This window comes from Juglans microcarpa x Juglans regia, chromosome 4S (assembly GCF_004785595.1).
Source record: "Juglans microcarpa x Juglans regia isolate MS1-56 chromosome 4S, Jm3101_v1.0, whole genome shotgun sequence".
NCBI classification, from domain to species: Eukaryota; Viridiplantae; Streptophyta; class Magnoliopsida; order Fagales; family Juglandaceae; genus Juglans; species Juglans microcarpa x Juglans regia.
Window position 1 is genome coordinate 26,957,613 of NC_054601.1, and position 16,737 is coordinate 26,974,349.

The window sequence follows — 16,737 nt, forward strand, 5'->3', positions numbered from 1 at the left end:
TTTATAAACTTCCCTACGTAACATTTTTGTATAGAGTTAATACTTGACATGGAGACACATCATTGATGGAAAATGATACATGAGATCGTTTTATAATTATATTATAATTTTATTTGTAATGAAAATAGTTATATAAAATTAAAATTATTTGTAATGAAGTGACATAAATATTAGTTGATTGTGAGATAAATTACAAAAAAATTATATATGTGTGTGTGTGATTCCATCCCCTTCATACGTCGAGACCTATCTTTCTTGTAAATAATCATTGTTTTGTTCTATAATCATTATTTGCTAAGAAAAAACTCTCCAATAATAGCTGCAAAAGAAAGTTTATTTTCTTCTCTTTTCTTTGTTTATAGGCAACAAAGTTTCAAAAAGCTATCACGTGTCAACATAATGGGTCACGATCTATATGCATGTGTTTGGATTAGTATGAATTAATAGCATTGATTGACATTTGTAATCGAGGAGCATGAAGATTCCTTAGCATGTCCCATTACTTTAATATTCGTACACATAATTATTGATTGCTCCTTCCAAAACATTATTGTACGATGATATGTTGTTGTTGCTTTCAGACAACCTAGCTAGCATGTGAAGACTCTTACCATACATAACACGTTATCCTCAGATCATCAAAATTCGAGATCTACTTAATTAAAAGCATTGCCATCATAACCCTATCATTATTAGAAGAGAAAGGTTGTCTTTTTATGAATAGGCTCAATGATGCATCTTTTCAGCAGGTACAACGATTTCTACCAACATTCTCGCTTGAGCAAACTGTGTGGATGAACCGAGATTGTTGACACAAGTTAGCTTGACCCAACAACTCTCAGTTTGGGTAAACAGTTAAGTATTCACATTTAAGCTTGCTGAGGCTGTGGTTGCTCTCAAAGCTGTCATTTTGTGTAAACAGTTGAGTATTCACGGCGTAATTCTTGAAGGGGATGCAATCAATGTGCTTCAAGATCTTAAGAGGGAGCCAAGGGACTGGAGCATAGTAGGGTTGATCATTCAAGACATCAAATCCGAGCTCAAGAACAGGCCAAACTGGTCTGTCATGCATGTCTCTAGAAATTTCAATTGTATTACTCATTATTATATTTTGTGTTGGAATTTGAAAAAATTATAATGATGAGTTGAGATGAGTTGAGAGTAGTTGATGATCCGAACAAAACCTAAAACTATCTGAGGAGAGTATTTCTTTAGAATGAGTCTCTCCTTGTATCCAATATTTACTAAGCTAAAGTTGAATAAAATTAGTTATTCTTCCTAAAAAAAAAAAAAACAACTCTCAGTTTGGCCAAGTTCTATACTTCTGATCTCAGCCCAATTATAATTTTTTTGCACAAAAAATTACCTTCCTCTTCTTTAAGAACAGGAAAAAGGAAATCAATCACTTCTTCTGACGGCATGGCTATTGTTTAGTCATTAAACTTCACCTGGTATTTATTTGTGGATAAGAGAAAACCCAGAAACTTCAGCTTTTGATCAAATGACATGATTGAGATTGAGAAAGTCTAAATTCTCACAAAAATTAGCTACATATCTTATCTGATTTTATTTTATTTTAATTTTAATGCCACTGCTCCCCACTCTTCAAATATGCTTGTGTTTAGTTCGATTATCAGCAGAAAATAATCTTCAGATAATGGAAAATAATCACCTGAGAGGTGGTAAAATACATAGGAAGGAAAGAATAAATGGATTCTGCCCCCAAAAAATACATAAAAGAGTCTAAAAAATCAATGTGATTATCTTCCTCGATCGATGTGCTAATAACTATAAATGCATAATCAATTTTATTTAACTGCATTGAACATGTTGTTCACTAATACACGACAAATCTGGTGGCTGCTTAGAAGGGAGGAGGTCCACCTGGTGGGCCAGGGGGTCCAGGTGGTCCAGGTGGCCCACCAAACATTGGTCCACAGCAGTTCTCAAAGATGCAGCAGCAGAAAAGGAGATAGAAACTGCCAACCAAACATGAATTTTGTTAACAATACCACCTTCTTAAGTTTAGATAATCAGAGTTAGATTGTAATTAAAATTTAGTTTTCTAATGCATGGGATCTAATTTCTAATCCATGAGTCTATTTATGTACTCCAACAATTCAAAGATTTGATGAAAATATAATTTTGAAAAGAGTATTACTATAGTTATAAAGAAATTACACAAAAATAATATCACAAACTGACATGATTCACGTAGTCTGTTAGATGTACTTTACAATAAAAATAATTTTACAATCTGACGAACCACATCAATTTATGGGATTACTTTTTTGTGTAATCTTGGCTAGAGTATTTTCCTTTTGAGAAATATTTTCTATACATGACTCTTGAGCTGAATCTGTTTTCTCCCTCTTCCTCTTTCTCGGATGGCTCTCCCTCTCGACTTTTTTCTCTCTTCTTTTACCTTGTTCATCCTCACTTATTCTTCCTAATTTCTTCTCGATCGACTTTAAGTCTTTAACTGTCATGCATCACTTCTGATAATCGTTATCAATTCACTTCTCATTATCATTACATGATGGGTTCCATGTTCAGATTAATTTCTAAATACAGAAACTCTCATGTAGTTTCTACCTCATGCAAGGACATTAAAGTCTAACAAAGAAGGAAAACTTAATATATATGATATTAGAGCATCTTAATATCAAGAGAGATATCTAACTCACCATGAAGATACAAGCCGGCATATACCACCACAGAGAAAATCACAACAACCGCATACCCCCGGAGGGCCGGGAGGTCCTCCCGGCGGCGGTCCCCAACCACCCGGCATCTGTGCTAATCTTTGCGTTTCTCTTTCAATTCGTCTATAGGAAATTGGAATACAAGGAACTAGGCAGAGGGTTAGTATTTATAGAATTTCAAAGAGGGTAGCAGTAAACTTAATGGCTAAGAGTTGTGGCCTGTGGGATTTCTAGCACCATCTTGGACTAGTAAGTAAAGAAGATATCCATTCCTTTGGATAAGCAGATTGTGAATACAATCTACTCTTCTGACTTCTCTTAACCAAATATTCAAAGATTCAGCATTTGCAGATGGTTTTACCATTGATTGTGGACCCATGACAGACATGCCGCTGTTTAATCATATGCGCGGTTTTCAGCGACCACAGGACACACATCGTTCGAGGATTGGAGGGCTCCATGAAGCTGTCCTGCTAACTAGACAAACTTGTTATTTTTGCTGGTTTTAATTTTTTTGGTAGGTAAGTAGGTCGGTCGGTTCCCTCTTGGCTGAATGAATGATGGTTATGACTTTTATAATGCAGACTCCAGAGGCAATTATTTTCTTATTATTATAGAATTTCTCACTAATCGGTCAACAAAAACTCAAAATGTAAATTGTGAGTAATGTTGATTGTAATGCAGCCATTACTGATACTATAAAAACGTAGTAGTCATAAAAAATTGAAATTTAGAATATCAGATCATTAATTCAAATACATGTCCGTCACAAAGAAATTTATGTATAGAGAAGCTCCAGAACTGATTCGTAGTTTGGCTTATAGTCTAAATTTTTCATGTATTAATAAGTCACAGTTATAACTTCGGTTCATTAATAAAACGAGTCTATTTTCAAAAAAAAAAAAAAAAATACATGTTTGCCATATCAATAATCAGTGACGTTAATATTAAATGCACGTGAATCAGGTACGTTGTTTACTTTTATCGATGGAATGTGGCCTCTCGAAATTGTTTGTATCGAAAAGATTAGGCTTCGTTTAGAATTTAAACTCATCTCAATTTATCTCAATTCATCATTACAATTTTTTCAAATTTCAACACAAAATATAATAAATAATTCAACTTTTTCAAATCTCAAAATAATAATAATAATAAACAATAATATTCTAACAATATTTTATCATCTCAATTCAATTCAGTTAAACATCCAAACGCATCCTAAATATTAAGCCTTAAGGATCCCCAAAGACAGCCAACCCCTGGATTGAAAATACAATTACTTTTTATGTGTAAGAAGGAAATGGGATCATGGAAAATCCTATATCATGCGAAATGTTGAGAAAACAAAATGGCATGTTAAAATAAAGAAATCTCTAAAAATTGTTCCTTCAAAAGTTGCCTATATTCATCGGTTAGGCATTACATTTGTATAGGCTTGTGATCCTAACCAACGTGGGACTAACTATTTACTAACTACACAAGGCTATACAATGTAGTGCTTAACTAATGTGGGACTAACAGTCCAACTATACTAACAACTCAAGGTGGAGTACGTGAAACTGAACGAGTTAGTATTGGTATGCTTTCGGTGGCAGAACCAACAATTGTGTGAGGGTGGCCAACTTTCCTACTGTACGACACATTTATATAAAGAGTAATGTTAGATTCAACCTTTGGGTATGCTAGCTCTATGTTTGAGTTCCTGAATACCAATAAGGTCATCTTCAGTAATAATCATGTTAATTATCTACATACAATGAAAGAAGAATTGTGCCTCGGTTAGTGCAACGAACAAAAATGGCTTAAGTTGTAAGAGCTGATGGAGTAGCCAAGACTACACACAATGGTGCTGAATTTGGCAAACCAAGGCCTAGGAGCTTGTTTGAATCCACATAGAGCTCGACGAAGACAAAGAACCTTTTTAGAGGGTAAGAAGATCTAGGAGATGGCTGCATATAAACTTCTTCATTCAGGTCGCCATTAAGGCAAACATTTTTAACATCCATCTTAAATAAAGACCAACGACGAGATGCAACACCAGCAAGGAGAGCACAGACAAAGGAGAGACGAGCAATAAGAGCAAAGGTCTCTTCGAAATCAATATCATACTCCTGAGTAAATCCTCTTATCACAAGCCAAGCCTTATATTTGTCAACAGTCCCATTTGAACGAGTCTTGAGTTAAATGTGACCTACAATCTAACCAATGTGGGACTAACTATTTACTAACTACACAAAGCTATACAAATTAGTGCTTAACTAATGTGGGACTAACAGTGATCTAACTATTCTAACAAGCAAGAAAGTCTTAATGGTTTTTTTTTTTTTTTTGGTATTTTTTTAAAGGTTCCTTTTATTAATTCCCTTTATTCCACTGGGAGGAAAAGAGCTAATGGTTAAGGAACAAGGATCCAGGGGACGTTTCTTGAAGCTTGTGAAGAATGATGGTTAAGTAGAAGAAGAATGTGAAACATGTTAATCGATCGGTTGGGTGTTGAGGATATATAATATGTACTTCTGATGATCTAATTTCTCTTTTCAAGCTAACATTCAAAATAAAGTACTAACCTAACATTCAATGTTTTATTTTTCACTTTTGTCTCCTTTTTGGATCTTTTCAAACTAGAAAGATAAAAAAGTTCAAGACACTTCGAGAGTACTCTTCTTATTGTGCAGACCCTAACGTGAACGTTCAATCCTAGCTATATAGTTGAGGCTGAGTGCAACTTGTATGCATGCCAAGTAAGGCCACAAGATCATGCATGTGACCGGATCGATAGGGCAATATGCCTGCCACGGGCCATACAATTAATTCAAATTGGTGTTTGAAGACGACAGCACGTAGGTGCTGCTCGCCTTGTGTGCATGATCGATCGGCGTCAAGTGGGATAAAGATCAGAAAATTAAAATGCTTTATGCATCCCTATCACGTGTACGTACCTACTTGGAAAGGCCCCCAATGTTCGTGTCTACTCTAATCATCTACCTATTCATAAATGCAATAGTGGTTTTTAGCATTACTTAAGGGATCAGTTTTCATAGTCGAATTATCCAAAACTGCTGTCTGCAAAGAAAGTCATAAAAGTTCAAACAAAAGAATAGGGTTGTGCAGCTCTAGTTCTTGTGACATAAACCTTGGGATTCCTTTTTTTTTTTTTTCTCTCTCTCTTTTTGTTATTATTAAAAGTTAAAGTTATTTACTACATGAGTCTCATTCCATTTCTTTTTATATTATATAAATGTGACATTGTCCGTCCACCATTAATGGATACCGAGTGAAATAAGAGTATAAAATGCAGTATTTTCTCATTATTAATGTGGCAATATGAAGAAATTCATAGGCTTAACTAATCTCATAAAATCGATTCAACAAGAGAGGATTGATAATTCCTTATAAACATATCCAAGATCTTGTCCACAGACTATAGAAGATTATTCTTCAACATCCCTTACGGGCAGGCTAGAATTTTTTCTGGTCCTTGTCGCTGTGAAAGTAATATAGGCCCTCATTCGTCCTGAACCTAGCTCTGATACTATAAAGAAATTCATAAGCCTAATTCATCTCATAAAACAGGTTCAACAAGAGATAATTGTTCATTTCTTATAAACATGCTCAAGACCTTACCCACAGACAATGTGAGATTATTCCTCAACAGAATATGGCTACACAGTGCACTACATTTATTAGATCTTTTTTTCACTATTCTAAGGGTATAAATTTCCAAGTAGAATCCCTCCCGTTTTCAACACGGGGAACTCGGAGACAAAACAATAAATCAAGATATACATAGTACAAGAATTTTCCACTGTTCCAGCAATTGAACAGATTTCTTTTCTGATCTTATTGGGGGAAAAAGTAAGGGACAATAGAAGTAAAAATTACCTCTAACCAATCAATTACATCTTTTGATGCCAAAGGAAGCCAGGCTGAGTTTAATAGGAAATGCATTGCATTGCAGTACGAGTACTTCATCGAAACAGTGTGAGCATAGGCAGTCCAGCAAACAAATCTACATCTTGATCTATACACTCAAGTTTAAGCCATGTTTTTCTTTCCTTTACTACGAGCACTCGATCTTTTATCCTCGTGAGCTCTTGTCTCTGGTTTTGATGGTCCCTCGTTCGTCACCTGGAGCATGTTTTTTCCGCCTTGGAGCATGAGCTCTACCCGTGTCACCCAGTGGACCTGACCATGTTTGGAGTGATTCTTTTGAATAAGTTAATGAGGTTGAACTAAATGGAACATCTCGTGGAACAATTGCAGGATCAATACGATTTGATGCTCCCAAGGGGAAGCCGAGTTGTCCATCTTGATGTGGTGGAGGAAACTTCTCGCTCTTGCTCTTTGCATTTGCATGAGATATAAGACGCCTTCTCTGTTTCAGAACAAAGACGAGAGTCAAGAAACATAAACTAGAACTAAAACCTAAATTTGATCAAAAGTGACTTCAAAACTTGGTCAAATTAACATGCTTGTATGCATGTAGATGAGTGGAAAAATAGGAGCCTAAGCTGCTTAATCAAATATAAGGAAGTTGCGCTTTTCCCAAGCTCATATAAATCAAATAAATCTACATTTTGTTGCCCTTTTTTTTTCTTTTTTTGAGAAGAGGCGGTACCCCAATTGGCGGAGGAATACCGTGGTAACAACACGACGCCTAGGGGTAAACATTTATTCAAGAAATCCAAACCCAGGAATCAAAACCAGTATAATACTTAGAAGAAAAAAAAAACTATACAATGAATCCATAAACTAGACAATCCTAAATTGGCTTGTTCAATGACAAGTTCAATTCAAAACGAGCTCCATCTGGTTCATTTTACATATACTGCTCTTTTTAACTGACTGATATTTTGGCAAATTAACAGTATTCAGGAAATCAACACTGTATCTGCTTATTAAGAAAGACACTTTGGTAGCTCACCGTACGGGGAAGAGAGAACAAGATACATTTTGAGAAGAGGAACATATGGTGCAACACTTTATAGTTTCTTCTCAACTTGTTTAGAGCCATTTATTAACACTATCAATTATACGAGACTAACAAATGGCAATTAGTACAAAAAAACGTAACTAAATAATTATAACAATCCAAGAAAATCTTAAGCCACATATATAAGCTTATATATTCCAATCAACTATCTAATGTTACCATTAGAGCTCCTTTGAATCATTATGAAGCGCAAGAACGTCTTCTCTTTCCCAAGTATTATAGAATCTCAATAACTACCTTCTCATACTAAATCAGGAGTGCTACAATCTCTCATCTTAGATCTTTGTCGTCCTCGTCTAGCTATTCCGATGTCGGTGGCACGACTCAAGTCCTACACTTGTAGTTGGTATTGGCTTAGGTACCATTAGTCAACATTACAATTGGAGCTCCATGAAATCATTATAAGCCATGCAAATTCCTCTCTCCTAAGCAATGTAGGATCTTATTCAGCACCATCTCATAATAAATCCCAAGTATTACAATCTCCCAATTTAAATTCCCTCACTGAACCATTACAATGTAAGTGGTATGGCTCAAGTTCCACACTTCTAGTTGAAATTGGCTCTAATACCATTTGTAATAACTCATGAAAAGTACAAATTACATCAGTATTTACACTCCAAAAGGACTAATCAACGTTACAATTGAAGCTTCTTTGAATCATTATAAATTACAAGAACTTCTTCTTCCAAAACAAGTAAAGTTCCATTCACCACTCTCTCATACCAAATCCAGCATACTAAAATATTGTCAAAGCCTAAAAAAGACAAAATAGTGCAAATCTCATGTTGCCATTTTTTAATCGAGACCACAATATTCAAATCTTAAACTCCCACAAAATTATAGTTTTGATGAAGGGCACAATAATTTGTGTCAAATCAAGTACCTAAAGGACAATAAGAGAATTGAGAGGGGCGCAAATAGGGTTGTAATATCATAATCTGGTTATCAACTTGAGAGGATACTAACATTAGAGCTCATGTTTATGAAATACGTTAGAAGCTAAATTAGCATAACTACAAGAAAAAAGAAAAAAATGTATATGGATGATAGAAGATTTTATGAAACATACGTCAAGATTAGACTGAAGCTCAGCATTGGCTTCTGGAGCAGGAAATGCCCTAACAGCACGACCACGTGTCCGTGTTTTCTTTGCACCCTCAGCCGGGACTTTACTAGGAGCTCTTAATCTGCACAACCATAAGGTTAATAATCTTCACAGTTACATATTTCTATCCATGGAAGACATGTCCATACCGACAACAGGAAAGAATTTTGACATGGAACATGTTAACAGATCAACAATCAATGCATACTGAGAAGTGAAGATAGGGGAAAAAGCAGAAATGGAGACATAGTGTAATAAAATCACCAAAATGACCCTTGATGTTCACTGATTCTAAATAATACGGCTGGGAGGCCTTAACTTTGCATGATTGTATATATGGCAATACACATTTAATTACCAGGATGAAGAACAATTCTGAATTTTAAAACAGGTTACTAACATTTGTTTTGGGGAGAAGAGAGGGGGGAGGGGGGGGGGGGGGGGGGGGGGGAAGGGGAACAGGGAGGGGGAGAGAGAGAGAGAGAGAGAGAGAGAGAGAGAAGGAAAGCCAGAACGCCAGACAAAAAATCTGGTTGCTTATGCCCTTAAGCAGTATAACCAAAGCAATAAATATAAAATCCTAATAATGCCTTGGCAAAGGATACTACCCCACAGGTTGAATGCAAAGCTACTTATAAAAAAAAGAATGCAAAGTATCATAAACTGAAAGTAAAGCTACTTATAATATTTAAAAAAAAAAAACAAAGAAACTGAATGTAAAGCATCCACACCTCCGAGCTTCATCATCCCGTCGTTTAGCATCCATTTCCTTGCTGGGGGATATTGTGGAAGGCTAGATGGTTCACAAGCGTAAGGTTCGGTTGTGAAAAACTGTCAAAAGTTGGGAAAAGAGGAAAATTGGTAGCACACAGGCTCAATTTCAGAAAGATACCAGACAAGTGATGAGTCTAGAGGAAATAAATTAAGCATGTAACAAGCTCACATGATCAAAATTATAGATTCTCAATACCATTTAAATGACTTAGTATCACCCTTGTGATGCCTATCATTTTTTTTTATATAAGTAAATGATATTATTAATAAAGATAGGCATAGCCCAAGTACACCAGATGATATACAAGAGATAAGACCTATCTAGATCGAAGTAGAGGGCTTGTGATGCCTATCATTTCACTTAGGGTGAATAAAACAGAGTTGTTTGATTACCATGGGTACCAGGAAAACCGAGTTTTGTATAGCAAGCAAAACTGCCACTGCCAGCCCCTATAGGCATATCTTTTTAAGACCAGGAATGTACGAAACGAAAGCAGAAAGTGAAAATAATATAGAACAAGATATTTAGTACAAAACTCCATCCAAGTGAAGAACAATCATCAGTAGGCCAAATGTTTCAACAGCAGATACTTTATTTCTAGAGGTAAATTTCAGATATTTAAGTACATTTTTTGACCCAATTAGGTTGAGTTGGTTAAACTTAAGACTTAGTTTGGTTTGGTTGAGTAGTACAAATGAAAATACAGTCGGCAAAATCTGTAGTATAAGAGTTCCAACAGAAAACCAATTCCAAAGCAGATATTATTATTATTATTACTTTTATTTTTTTTTTATTGGCACCGGGTGTCCAGAACAAAGTCCCGACTAATCCCGGGGTGCACAGGCCCTCGGCAAGGAATTTCCCGCAAGTGCACCCCGGTTAATTTAAGAGAAAAATCCCCCAATCCAATGGCCCCTAGAGATTGTTTGCACCCAAGGGGATTTGAACCTTAGACCTAGGGGAGCATACCCCTAAGCCCAAGGCCTTTACCATTTGAGCCAACCCCTAGGGGTTAATTCCAAAGCAGATTACCAGACTCACATATCAATAATTAAGGATAGGTGCATCTTGTTACAAGATAGCTAAGCTAAGAGAAATGATGAAGAACATGACCTTTTTTTTTTTTTTGATAAGTTAACGAAGAACATGACCTTTAACAAATTTTTATCTATATACTAGAAATTTTTCAAAGCATGGGACTTTGCTCCTATGAAGCCACATCATCAACCATCTCATTTATGGTATGAAAATTAGTCCTATAGAGGCTTATCATCCACTCCCCAGTTGTGCTATTATCAAATTCAAAGTATGTAATATATGTCATTAAGTTAAACTTCTTAAATGAAAAATACTATATCTAATTGAATTAATATTTCCTATTTAAACTTAACATTATTAAATGAAAACAATATATTTAAATAAACTATTAATTTTTATTTAAAATTAATAATCTTTTAGTTTTCATAATGCGTCTCTTTATGTTTGCTCAACTTATTTAAAGGAATACAGCGCTCAGTTTCACAAACAGTTAAGGAAAGCAAGCAACCAGCATAAATAAAGAATTCAAGAGTCACTCAAATTGTCAAGTTTATCTAAATAAATAAAGGACTTATCAATAAGTGATAGCATGATCATCAAGGGAAAAAAACAGAATAAAATCATGCATGTCAATTGAAAAAGATTGGTCATGAATATGTCAAGACTCACCTCACTTCTCAATGCAGCCGTGGCTGTCAGCCGTTCTGCTGGATCAATTGCAAGAAGAGTATCAATAAGGGGCAAGGATGATGGAGGAAAGTCTTTAAATGTCTCTCTAATGCATCTTTTGTAAGGCTCTCGGGGCCTGAACAAGGTTGCATTAGGCAACTTCGATTTTTTGAAGTATTCATCCGAAGGTGAGCCACATAGTTTGTATATCTTGTGCAGTTGCTCAACCTAAGTGAGCAGTAAAGATATCAGAGCCACTCTGATAATAGTCATCACATATTTATGTTCAAAATGCAGCAAACAACAGGGGGAAAAAGAGGTGCTCAACCAATAAACAGAACTTCAATTTATACAGGATTGCAAGGCTTCCATTACTATGACATGCAACAGAGAGCAAATCACTGAAAAATTATAGAAAAAAATGAAGAGAAAAGAAAAACAAGTGTGTTGCTTTGCCTCTTGTTGACCATTGAATAAATAAAGGAAAAAAAAAGTGTTGCTTTGCCTTCTGTTGACCATTTGGCATAAAGTATATAAGACAAGGGATAAATATTCAAAATAAAATTAATTGGAGAACACAGCACAACAAATATAAGTAAATTTTACCAAAATTGAAGTAGAGAGTTGATATATGATACTGAAAATGAAGTAAAGAGAGACAGGAAAGTAAGTGGCGACCTCTGTACGGCCAGGCATAATTGGTTTCCCAGCCAATAACTCAGCTAAAATGCAACCTGCACTCCATAGGTCTATGCCCACTCCATAATCGGTAGCCCCAAGAAGGAGTTCAGGAGGTCGATACCAAAGTGTGACCACTCGACTAGTCATGGGGCGCTTGTGGTTTGGATCAAAGATAGAAGCCAACCCAAAGTCAGCAATCTTTAGTATCCCACCATTGTCAATAAGAAGATTTGATCCTTTAATGTCACGGTGAAGCACTCCATGGTTGTGACAGTGCTCAAGTCCAGATAGTAATTGATGCACATAACATTTTACCTGCACTGACAGGAACAAATTATGACATGTATGAAAAGATCTTGTAAAGTTCAGATTCCAAGGACATGGTCAAACCTGAGCCTCTGTAAATTTAATTCCTGGACTAGCAGCAAGTCCAGCTAAATCATGCTCCATGTACTGAAAGACCAGGTACAAACTACTAGACATCCTTGATGTAGCCAAACCCTCCAACTTCACAACATTGGGATGATCTAAACGCCGCAAAATGAGAATTTCTCTAGCCATAAATCTCACACTCTCAGGTTCCAAGTTATCAAATCGAACCTTTTTTAGTGCAACAATTTTACCCGTCAATATATCTCTAGCTTTGTACACGTTACTATATGTTCCTTGCCCAATCTAAAACAAGAGAAATTCCAATAAGAGAAAGAAATCAAAAGCACAAATATTATAAACTATAATTAACACTATAATCATGAATCTCCCGTGACCGTCTTGTTTCCCCTTCATTTTAACAAATAATAATGAACATTTTGCATTGATTTCAAGCCTGTCATTGCCACATCATTTGTGACAGGCAATTAATGTAAGACAGTTTTGAAGAATGCATCTCTAATGATATGACCCATCATCACATTCCCCCATCTTAGAACCAAATAAACATAATTTCTTCTGTTGATTGCAGAATAGCCATGGCCACATCATTCAAGATTCAAGATAGTCGTTCTATCATCCCAAATTAAAAGCATTTTCAAAAGAAATGGTACCCACCTTATCAATCTTCTCGAAACTGTCCGCCCTTCTTGGAATCAACCCACCGAGTGCCTCCCCACACACGTTTGTGAGCCATGGTGGCCATCCGGCTGCAACCTGCTCTCCTCGTGAGTGCTTTGGTAGATTACTTGACCTTGGATTCGCCCTAGACCTTCTTCTCTCCCTGGGCACCCGCTGACCCCCATCACCACAATCCTTCTCCTTCTCCTCCTCCACCTCCTCTTTCCCCCCGTTATCAACCTCAACAACATTCCTATCTACTTTCCCCTCTGCGACATCATCTACCTTCCTATTAGACGGAGCACTTGGAGTCGTCTCCTCCTTCACCTCGTATATTATACCTGATGACACTTCTCGACTGATAATGCATCCCATTTCTTTAATCTACGCCTCATTGCCCGACATGGTCTACACACCCAAACAGTACACATATGAGACCTTGCTCGACATGGTCTACACACATACAACACATACAATATACCTATTGAATCATCACTATAAATCAACCAATTTGACATTCATAAATAACCTGAAAACTTAAATCAGCTGTCTCTAAGAATATGACCTAAACATGGAGCATAAGAAATTCAATTGATGACTACCATTTTCACTTAAAGAAGAAACTTTATGAATATAAAAATAAACCCATGTGAGTAGAAGTATATAAAATCATTCCACCATGTAAGAAAGACAGAGAAAATCGTACAGAAAATCGTACATTAAATACAATTTTCAATGGTTCGGAGCATCCAAGAATCATTTGGAGCCAAAAATTGATCTGGGCATCCAATAAAAAGAGAGACGGGAGCTTCAAAAGTGATAAAAAAAATAAATGAGTTGCTGAGAGCATCAAATAATAGCTAAGACAGCGAGCGAGAGAGAAGGAAAGAGACTTTACAGTGATGAAATCTTTGTTATACAGACAGCGTGATTCTGAGCTCTGTTTCATCTTGGTGTCTTGTGCCGTCTTTTCCCATTCGGACAAGAAGAATAAAAACAGCAACAGAGATCGTCCTATTTAGACAGAAGTCAACCCCTCCTCATGTACAGCGAGCGAGAGAGAAGGAAAGAGACTTTACAGTGATGAAATCTTTGTTATACAGACAGCGTGATTCTGAGCTCTGTTTCATCTTGGTGTCTTGTGCCGTCTTTTCCCATTCGGACAAGAAGAATAAAAACAGCAACAGAGATCGTCCTATTTAGACAGAAGTCAACCCCTCCTCATGTACAATTCTCTCATAGGCACGGGCTTTAATCCCTTAATACACGGGAAAGTTAACCATAGTTAGCTGGGCGCCTGAGCCCGAGAGCTTCAACATGAGAGGAAAAGATTCGATATGGATCAACAAGTTTGTCGGTATTTAACCACCGCTGCAGTCTTTAGATGGAAGAAGGCTACGATGTGTTGCCTACTAAGTTTACATTATTTTAGTATTACTTATTTTACATTATTGTTAACTGAAAGTTTTGATTAGCAGTTGGTTTTATATTCATTAATTTTGTAATAACGAAGCCTGAAAGTTCGTATTTTTTTCCATGTAAAATATGGGTACATCCACATGGCATCTTCTTCTATAAACCATTAATTAGATCATCATGATTTATCTAAAAGATGTAAAATTTGTCACTAAATAATATCATATATATATATATATATATATATATATATAATATGTTGTCTGCATGATAAACTACAAAACTTAAGAGGGTGATGGAGTATGGGTGCCAAAGTTCCAAACCCTCTAAAGCACAATACGATCTGGATTTTTGAAATTTTATTTGCTATATTATATTTGAAAAACATATAAGAAATCTATTTTTAATAATTATAATTTATTCCAAAATACTAAAAAGATGGGAAATGATGAATTTCTAAGATTATAATTAATTAGCATTAATCTAAAAATCTAAACGGATATAAAATTGAATATCTTCATTTAATCAATATTTCAAAACTGAATATTATAATTAAAGCATGTAAATTGGTGCTCATTTGAATCTTTTCTATCACCTTGTTAATAAAATTTGTTATCTGCTTTTTTTTGGTATTTAATATGAAATTCTCTCCTTGTATCTGTTGCCCCCGTGTTTTCCATTCTTGGCATTTTGCAGATAACAGAAAATTTCATTACACTGGTATCGTAGTTGCATCTTCAAGGGGGGTGCATATGATTTTATCATTAAAAGGGAGTTGTCATGATAATAACATTGTTACTATAATGCAAGTTTTATGTTTTATAAAGGATTTCATGCATTATAGTGTGATTCCTTCCTACAATGAAGAGTAGAGAAAGGGATTGATTGTTATCCTGAAAAAATAAATCGAGGGATCTGTTGCTTGGTATCATAGAGACAAAATCAATATACATGTGACTCTTTTTTCTAAGTTGATTGAACTGAGGATCTATTGAACTAATTTTTGTGAAAAGAGCCCTTTTGAACTCGTCATGGGAGATGAACCAAGAGAAATCAACAAGAAATCTGTTAATTTTAAGTTATATCGGCATACCACCAAAAGTAAGATTGTGTCCTCTCCCTCGGCAACTTCATGCATTCATGTCCACAAGAGGTTAGAGATCAATACACTAGAAATAACTTAAAACCACACGATAGAAACGGGACAAGCAATGAAACATTTCTTTGCTCGGCATGCTTTCTCTTCTGCTTTTCACAGACAAAACATTCTCACCCTATCATACCTTGCATCCTTAGCCAAATCTTTCTTCTTTCTTTTTCTTTTCCCTTGTCACAGCCTCTTCTGTTTCGCATGGTCATTTCCATTAACTGGAGTAGTTGTTTCACCCGCATCAGTTTCTTCTTCTTCTTGTAGACAAAGCCTCTGCTGCTTCCTCAGTCTGAGATGGTTCCTCCACCTTCCTTTCTTTAGGACTGTTTCCCCCCCCCCCCCCCCCCCCCCCCCCCCCCCCCCCCCCCCCCCCCCCCCCCCCCCCCCCCCCCCCCCCCCCCCCCCCCCCCCCCCCCCCCCCCCATTTCCAGCCGCATTGTTTATTAACTTATTTAAGTCTAGCTGGCATATAAGCTACACGTGTAATATACAAAAAACAGTTAGCATAGTTAGTTATACTTTTTTAATTACTTTGTGTATATAAGTGACTCGATTGATGTACTTTGGTTATCAAGTAATACAATACAAGCACTTTCTCTCTCAATCAAGATTCCATGTTTTCTGTGTTCTTGCACAAGTTTCTGCACTTCTCTTGTTTTTGTGATTCGATACACAAGGTCTACTGGGTTGATTCCTTGATATGGTATCAGAGCAATATACTCTGATATGGCTTCCACGTCAAACTCTGGTATGGCTTCCACATCAAACCTTACTTCTCTGCTAGAGGATTTTTCGAATCCCTATTTTCTTCATCATGGAGAAAGCCCCGGTTCTATTTTAGTTTCTCAGCCATTAAATGGTGAGAATTACTATACATGGAGCATATCAATGTTGACAGCTCTTAATGCTAAGAACAAAACAGGTTTTCTTGATGGAACTTTCTCTCGGCCTGTTGATCACTCTGATCCCTAGTATATTTTGTGGTTTCATTGAAACAATATGGTCCTTTCATGGATTCTTAATTCTCTTATCAAAGAAATTGTTGTCAGTCTTATCAGTACCCCAATGGCTGAAGAAGTTTGCAGAAACTTGAAAACTAGATTCACTCAAGGTAATGGTCCTAGTCTGTTTCAACTCAAGAAAGATCTTGCT

The 16,737-nt window shown here is 36.2% G+C and overlaps 1 protein-coding gene, 1 long non-coding RNA gene and 1 pseudogene across 2 annotated transcripts in view; all 3 read right to left on the minus strand.

Moving 5' to 3' along the window:
• Window positions 1–1,740: 1,740 nt before the first annotated feature.
• On the minus strand, window positions 1,741–3,251 carry LOC121262432. The gene is made up of 2 exons (XR_005940103.1): window positions 2,688–3,251; window positions 1,741–1,979 (listed from the first exon to the last, which is right to left on the minus strand). It is a non-coding gene; the product is annotated as an uncharacterized LOC121262432 (long non-coding RNA).
• A 3,244-nt stretch (window positions 3,252–6,495) lies between these two features.
• LOC121262606 lies at window positions 6,496–14,062 on the minus strand (annotated as a pseudogene).
• LOC121262605 (WD repeat-containing protein 48-like) overlaps window positions 9,288–16,737 on the minus strand; it is a 30,743-nt gene continuing 23,293 nt past the window's right edge. Inside the window, exon 18 of the transcript XR_005940143.1 lies at window positions 9,288–9,307. The gene's annotated coding sequence lies outside the window, so the exon portion shown is untranslated. The remainder of the gene's footprint in view (window positions 9,308–16,737) is intronic.